This window comes from Lycium ferocissimum, chromosome 9 (genome assembly GCF_029784015.1).
Source record: "Lycium ferocissimum isolate CSIRO_LF1 chromosome 9, AGI_CSIRO_Lferr_CH_V1, whole genome shotgun sequence".
Lineage (NCBI taxonomy): Eukaryota > Viridiplantae > Streptophyta > Magnoliopsida > Solanales > Solanaceae > Lycium > Lycium ferocissimum.
Window position 1 is genome coordinate 42,975,383 of NC_081350.1, and position 7,890 is coordinate 42,983,272.

Here is a 7,890-nt window from a genome sequence, read left to right on the forward strand (position 1 = left end):
AATAAATATTTTTAAATAGGTAAAATTACATAAAAAATAAAATAAAAATGTAAATAAATGATAATAGTAACATTAGTATTTATATTAATGAGGATCAATTCAAGTCAATAAGATATTAGCCATGTGTTTTAAAGACATTACCTAGGATGTTATCATAAAAACTTTATTTAATAATTTGAAGATTTGAGTAGTTTAGTTCAAAGTTTTAAAACGTAGATAGTGTTTTTTCTTTCTTTTGTTATATATATTTTGTACTTCTTTTTACAATCTTCAATATTATTTAAGAGAAACTTAAACCATAAAATTCATCGGTAAAAAATTTTGGGGCCTCAAAAGTTTGAAGGTCTAAAACAAAAACTTTCTAGCCTCACCTTGAGCACCCTACAACTTGTAATTATATATAACGTAATTTTATAAGTATAAACAATACAATGAAATAAAAGCTATTATGGAATACAAATCAACTCTAACATCTTAACTTTTCAAACAATGAAAAAATCACAATTTCTTAAAATAATATTATTATCATACTATTCATTTTATATCAATAAACTTTATCAGTATTATAATCAAAACGTAATTCCTTCATGAGTAGAATGAAAATTACTTTCAAATAGCGAAATAATAAAATATGATAATTTTGATATATAGGACAAAATATCAATGACAAGTGAAAAATGTACAAATCTATATATATTTTTAAAAAGAATTATTAAGTGATATTCACCCTCACGATGTTCCCAAATGGTAAATATGCAATACTACGACTTGTTATTTAAGTTACCGCTTTCTTATTTCTATAGATGAAAAACTATTAGGTATCATTCATTTGTTAAAGAATTTAGAGGTCAACGATTTTAATTAAAGATTTAACATATAATTTTTGTAAAAAAGCGTGGCGAGCCCGGCGTTGGCGTGTTTAGGGTGCACGGTCGGGCCCTTGGGGCGTAAGCACTCACGTTAACTAAGCCCCGTGAGTCTCGAGCCGTTTTGCGTTGCCTCACCCTTAGGTGAGTCTTTGCACATCGTTTTTAAAACCTTGGTTATAAGTAGGTCATTTTACAAAAATTATTAGTAGCATTAATAAGAATTTTCAAAAATGTCTATGCCCTCTTGACTTGTCAAGTGCTCAATATAATCATTTCTCCCCCCCCCCCCCAAAATTGCCTTTCTTTGGGGGGTGGTCTTTAATTTTTGCCCCTCAAATTGCTGGTCTTTAATTATTACGCTTCACTTAAAAAGGTGGCCGAAAAATATTACGAGGTCTCAGGTTCGAACCCTCTCAATTAAAAAATAAAAAATAAAAAAATCGCAGACGCATAAGGCAGTACTTTTAGTTATGCGCCAGGAAAAATACATCTTTGTATGGACAAACTTTTAAGACGTAAATAAATGCGTACTTTGCCTTATAAAACGAACTTTTAGTTATGCTTGAATGCAACCTTAGCCGTATAAAGTAAAGCTTTTTAGTTATGCTTAAAGAACTCGTACGCATAAAATGATTACAAGAAGGCACCTTTATTTTGCTGTTAATACTCTTTCTATCTCAATTTATGTGATACTTTTTCACTTTTTGAGAGTCAAACGTGTTATTCTTTGATCGTAATTTTTTTCACATGTCTTTTATGTATTTGAAATTATTAATTATGGTGACTTGTAGTACTTTTTAAGTAGTTTCCAAATATGAAAATTTTATTTCAGAAAAATTAAAGATTCTACGTTTCAACACACAGTCAAAATTAAAAAGTTTGAATCTCGAAAGCGAAAAGTACCAAGTAAATTCTTCAGATGACTTAAGACCGGTTGAACGCTTTTTGAAATATATTAAGGACCATTTTCATCATCTTTATAAGTCAAAGGACCAAATAGAGCCAAATCTTATATATTAAGGACCATTTTCATCATCTTTATAAGTCAAAGGACCATTTTCTCTTTACTTCTATTAACCTATCAATGGCCCTTTTCTTTTAAGAGCGAAATGCAATGCTCTCAAGTCAAGTATATTCCCTTAACTTCAAATTCAATTCGAAAACCCAATAATTTTCCTTCAAGAAATTTACGAGAATATCAAATTAAGCACTCATTAAATTTGTAGCCGGATCTAGTTAGTTTAATCGATTTTTAAAGACTCATCGACACTCCCGTTTTGTAATCGAGAAAATGATAAAATTAGTCATTTATGTTTGAAGGTAGGTTCAAAATAGTCCTTTAAGTATGCACTTGACATTTTTGGTCCTTTACATTTGCCAAAAGCTAACATTTTTAGTCCAGTCAAATATTTATTGAACTTTGTCCGTTACATCAAACAAAGAGTATGAAAAAAAAAAAAATAGTGAGAATTTACTAGTTAAATCTTCTTTTTTTTAGCCATCAAATCTAACAAAATGTAATTGGTAAATATTTGACTGATTGCATACTTAAAGGACTCGTTTGAACCTACCCTAAGATATAAGTAACCATTTTTGTCATTTCCTCTCCATTAACCCATTAACGGTCCTTTTTCTTTTACATTCTTTTCTTTGCCAAAATTACCTCAAAAATTGCTCTTCAAATTTTCTTAAGAGCAAAATGCAAACCACTCAAGTCAAGTATATTCCTTTAATTTCAAATTCAATTCGAAAAACCAATAATTTTCCTTCAACAAATCTTGCATTTTCCAAAAATGCCATAGTTTGTTCCAATTATAGCCATTTGCAGAAACAACCAATTATATCAGCATGGAAAAAGAAAAGGCAATCTGGGTCTATTAGATCAACAAAAATAATGCTACAATCAGCCTATTTTATTGCATCAAAGTTCAAGATTTTGCCAGAGCCATTGGATTCAATTTTAAGAGAATTTGGAGGTGGAAATAGTGGAAATGGAGGTGGGTTTGGGTTCGGGTCGGGTCATGATTGGGGAGGTTTTGATGGGTTTAGAAGAAAAAGAAGAAAGAAGGTAAATTGGGTATTTTTTGGGGTCATTTTTGCAATTCTTGGTGTTGGATTGTGGTCAATTTTGATGAAAAGATTGGATTTTGATGTGTTTTTGGGGGGTTTGGGATTAACCCTTTTTGGGTTTTCAGTTAATGTGTGGAAAAGAGGGGTTTTTGATTGGGCATTAGGGTTTTGTTGTTGTGCTGCGTTGGTAGGGTTATTTTTGAAAGAAGATTTGCAGAAATGGGCTAGATTTGCAAGAAGAGAAGATTTGCAGAAATGGGTTAGTTTTGCAAGAAGAAGAAAAAGAAGGCTGTTTTAGCACAAAACTTTGCCGTAAAAATGGAGTTTTATGATACGTTTTAGGTTGTGTTCTTTTTGTAGGAAATTGGTAGAATTATATTTCTTTGTTCTTTCTTTTCTCTCATATGTAGATCTCATATGTACCAATTTTGGTTTTGGGTACATTTTCCTTTAATTTAATTTTTCTTTTCAATTACCTAAAATGCAAGGTTCGGTTTTGATTGTGATTTCCTTAATGTTCATACAAGCAGATATAATCTATGCAAAAGAAGCTCAAAAAATTCTCTGATTTGTCTACTACATTTTCAGCTAAGTTGTACACAAAAGTTCTCATGAGAATATGAAACCCTTGTCTATGATTGCTTGTTAGTTTCAATCAGAGGCCTATGTAGCACTGTAACTTAAATACCTTAACACTAGATGACCTTTTCACCGCAGAGGTTCATTACCAGGTTTTATATATCTTTTATATGTTACTGTTTCTGTGTGCAGTTTAACAACAAACTTAAAATGGATCATCTCTTTACATACACGTCGACTTTGAAGAAAAATGCGCCCATCATTTTACTAAGAAACTTAAATCCCTTGAATGACTTATGGATGATATAAGGATGGTATATAATGTAGAAGTTTTGACATACATGCAGAAATATGATGGATTAATGTGCTTATTCCAAGAAATTAACTTTCGTGAAAATGAAGGATATTCTTTTAAATTTTATCCTAAAAGTATTTTAGTATACTTGTATTTTGCAATAATAATAAAATTTTAGTATGCTTGTATTTTGCAATAATAATAAATAAACTATGGCGCCAAACATAAACCCTGTAACTAATAATATTAGAAGCCGTTATTATGTATATTTCGGAATCAGCCTCCCTACCTTCACAAGAAGATCCAGACCCCACCTAGTAAGAATATACTGGGTATGTTGTTGTTATATATATGCACCTCAGAATAGGAGATTTTATTTAGATACAAGGACATAACAAACATCGTAAATACATATACACCATCATTGATAGTGATAACACTTAAGTTTTCCAAGACTAGCTAGCCAAATTATTACACATTGGTACTGATACTAATTTAGTAAATGCTGTGTCCAGCATTTATTTCAGATAATTAATCAATTCTTATGAAACCAAATTGACCCAAGACACATCCAATCGAATAGTAAGTAAACTATGCAAAATAATACATTGGATTTGGCAGTTTAAATGATCGGTTTGCAAGTGAAAATCCCAATATATCACTCCACTGATCTCCAGAGCTTCCCCAAATTTTGAATCCTTCATCTTCTACCAGGTGTTTTAAAAGTCGTTTTGGGGCTAGCCGAGGGCGAGAAGCGTACAAAAACCCAACGAGGCGTACAAGCGGGGCGTAAGTATCTTGGGGCGCAAGCTCCATCATACACGGTTACATAAAATGAAATGGTATTTATATAGGGTAAAATCAGTCGACACCAAGTAGATGTATCAAAGAATGACACGTGGCGATGATGACGTATCGTTGGTTACGACGTTAGCAAGCGATGGGCCTGCTATAACGACGCTCCGGAGGAAAAACAGCGCGGCCGCTATCGGAGACGAAACTACAAAGGTCCGAAGAAGTGTCTTGCATTTCTCACCGATCAAACGTCATTCAATGTGGAACCGTTACAAGAAACCCCAAGTCTTCCTCCGTTCCTAAATGTGCATTATTGCCCTTCATTGCCATTCATTGTCATAGCATTAAATCTCTTTATTACCTTTTATTACTTTTGGCATTAATATTGGTAATGAAGAGGGCATGATTTGTGGATCATGCATCCCATAGCTCTAGTATAAATAGATGTGCTCATCTCATTGTAAGAATCATCTGAAAATATATGCAAGAATTACCTTGCTCTTATTTTGCTCTTAGTTCCAATTGCTTTTGTTCAACTTAAAGAAAGATCCGATTGTTCGCTTTGAGACTCTAGCTCAAAAGCTTCTCCAAGGCTCGGCTATTCTTTAAATTCTTTAGCTTTCTTTATAATTATCTTGCTTAATTTTACATATTATCTCATTATTCGGCATATTGATTCACGTGTACGTATTTTATATACAAATTAATTGTAACGATTTTGCGTATAAACAGTACTAATTGAGGATATATATTATAGTAAAAAAAGAATATGTGTACCTTTCAAGCTTCTCCCAGTTGGTATAGCCCATAAGCTGCAGATTTTTCTCACTGGAATTTTTTTCGTATTCGTAGCGACCAGTAAGCAAAATTAATTTGAATCCTAACTGGTGAAGCTCATTGTACAAATTCAAACTTGCAGGTAAAGCTGGTTGAGGAACTTCTTCTTGCCACTCAATCCAAGTTTTTTTGTCATATGGCTCTGATCTGTATGTGTCCAAACAATTTTTATATCAAATAGTAGCAAAAGGAAAAAAAAAAAACTATTTCCTTAATTAAGACAAGAATTTACTCTAATTCCAATTACCTGGGTGGCTTTCCAAACGGGCCTTAAAAGTGTGACAATTATATAGGAATCCAGTATTTGAATGTGACATGCATATATTTCTACTCCTAAGAAGCCGGTTAGTTATTCTAATTAATAGTAGTAATATGAATCCCCTAAGTAATGGATCTAATTACACTTTAACGCTCCAAATTTCACATATTAGACAGGCATGTATTTATGACTCTTAGATTGGTTATTCAGTGAATAATATAATAATATAATATTGAATTTATGTGCGCTGAATAGTAATGTGGAAGTTATTATTTTTTCTTGACTTCATCTATTTTTACCTGAAGTTCAATCATTTTTGTTTGAACTTCAAGCAAAAATGATTAAACTTCAAACACAATATATCCGAAATTGTTCCGAAATAGGTAGACATGCAAATTCAAAATGATTAGACACATGTTAAATTACGGTGTCCAAATAGAGTATCGTACCTGTAAAATTTTAAATCTTTTACCGACTCATGGGTGACGTGCAAGAGCCCACATAGCAAGCTACCTTACTGGACTCTCCACTTACAAATTTTTATTATATACTCAATTTTTAAGAACTATTTAAAGTTTAACCAGTTAGATATATAATATTAGATCGTTCACCCCGCTGATGCTTCTTCTTTAGAATTTCGAATTCAAAGATTTAAACTGTCAAAGCCTAACTTCATATTAAAAGTATGAAGCGTGAACTGTCAAAATTAAAACTTCAGAGCTTTGAGTCTAAACTGCATTCAAGCTTCAAATCCAACGGCCTGAAGCTAGTTTTGACGGTTCAAACTTCAGACCTTAAGTTTGATTCTGACCGGCTAAAGTTTAAAAACTTTATAAATTCCAACTATTCTTTAAGTAGCAACCTTAAAACGAAAATTTGTGCACATCTCCCACAAGAAGTAAGTTAATATTATGTGGGGGCTGATGTCCCAAGAATCAGCTATTAAACAGATAAGAACATATACTAAGTAAAGTGATTAAAGCTATATATGGCCTTACCCCCAACCCTTTGCAGCAAAGAAAGGCGCCATAGAGAGCAAAGTCTCATCAATGTCAAAAACACCAAACATCTTTGCCATCACCAGCAAGTTCCACAGAATTAGCAAATTGTAAAGAGTTGTAAGAAACAGCTTCCAAGTCTGATAAGTATTGGCCACAGGTCATGTACTCTTCAACAAAAGGCACACACCTTTTTGGAAAGACCCCACTTGCCAGCACCATTTGTTTCCACTGTGAACATCCAGCTCTCATAATATAATTTGTCTAGTTCCTTAGAAGTACAATCTCCTTCAATGATATTGGAGAACAAAATCTAGGCACTTTGAAGAGGACATTATTAGGAACAAGTTTTGGGGAGAATATAATGAAGGAGAGATCGGTGATGAGGTAGAGAGGGAGATGATGAATATATATAGTATACATCGTGTTGGGATCTAAATAAACAGAGCGTCGCCCAGGAAGTTATTAATTGCAAACCTTGGACGACGATAAATCAGACGACAAAGAAAATATATTAAAAGAAACATATTATTCTAATATGGTTTGGCCAATTGGCCTACATATGAGAAAACTAATCTAAAAGCATAAAATCCTATTAAGGGAATAATCATCCTCTAAACAATACTCTTTAATGACTACATTGTGGATGCTATTGTGTATACGTTGTATGAGAGAGATTCTTTATATAGAGGTCCAAAACTTTTTCTTTGAAGAAAGGGGTTAGCTAAATATGGAAGATTTTTTATTTTCCTTTTAGGAAAAGTAAACCCAATAATGGTAATACTTTGTCTTTCCTTAAAGTGAAAAGTAAAATCAATATATGGTAAGAAAATCAGGGAAAAAAATCTAACACATCGTACATGTTTGATGGAATAGTCGAGGTGCAGACAATTAGGGGTGGAGGTAAGCGTCTCTACAATTTGGCAGAAGCTAGTAGCTTTGCCCTAAAATTTATTCATTTGTATTAAGAATATACTTAATATGTATAGATAATTTATTCAGAACACAATAAACTAACCCTTTTTAGAATTCAAAATTCATGTATAAACTCAAAATCCATGCTCTACCTCCTCTGCTAGCAGTAGTGGAGGAGACAAGAATTTATATAGGGAAATTCCAAAAAGAGCTTGTAATCTAGACAGTTTGCCAGGTATAATGGCATAGCAAGAATCGTGCTAAGGACGTTCA

General features: G+C 32.6%; 1 pseudogene; it reads right to left on the bottom strand.

The window, feature by feature from the left end:
- Positions 1-4,404: 4,404 nt before the first annotated feature.
- Positions 4,405-7,079, bottom strand: LOC132031934 (acid phosphatase 1-like; annotated as a pseudogene).
- Between the last annotated feature and the right edge of the window lie 811 nt (positions 7,080-7,890).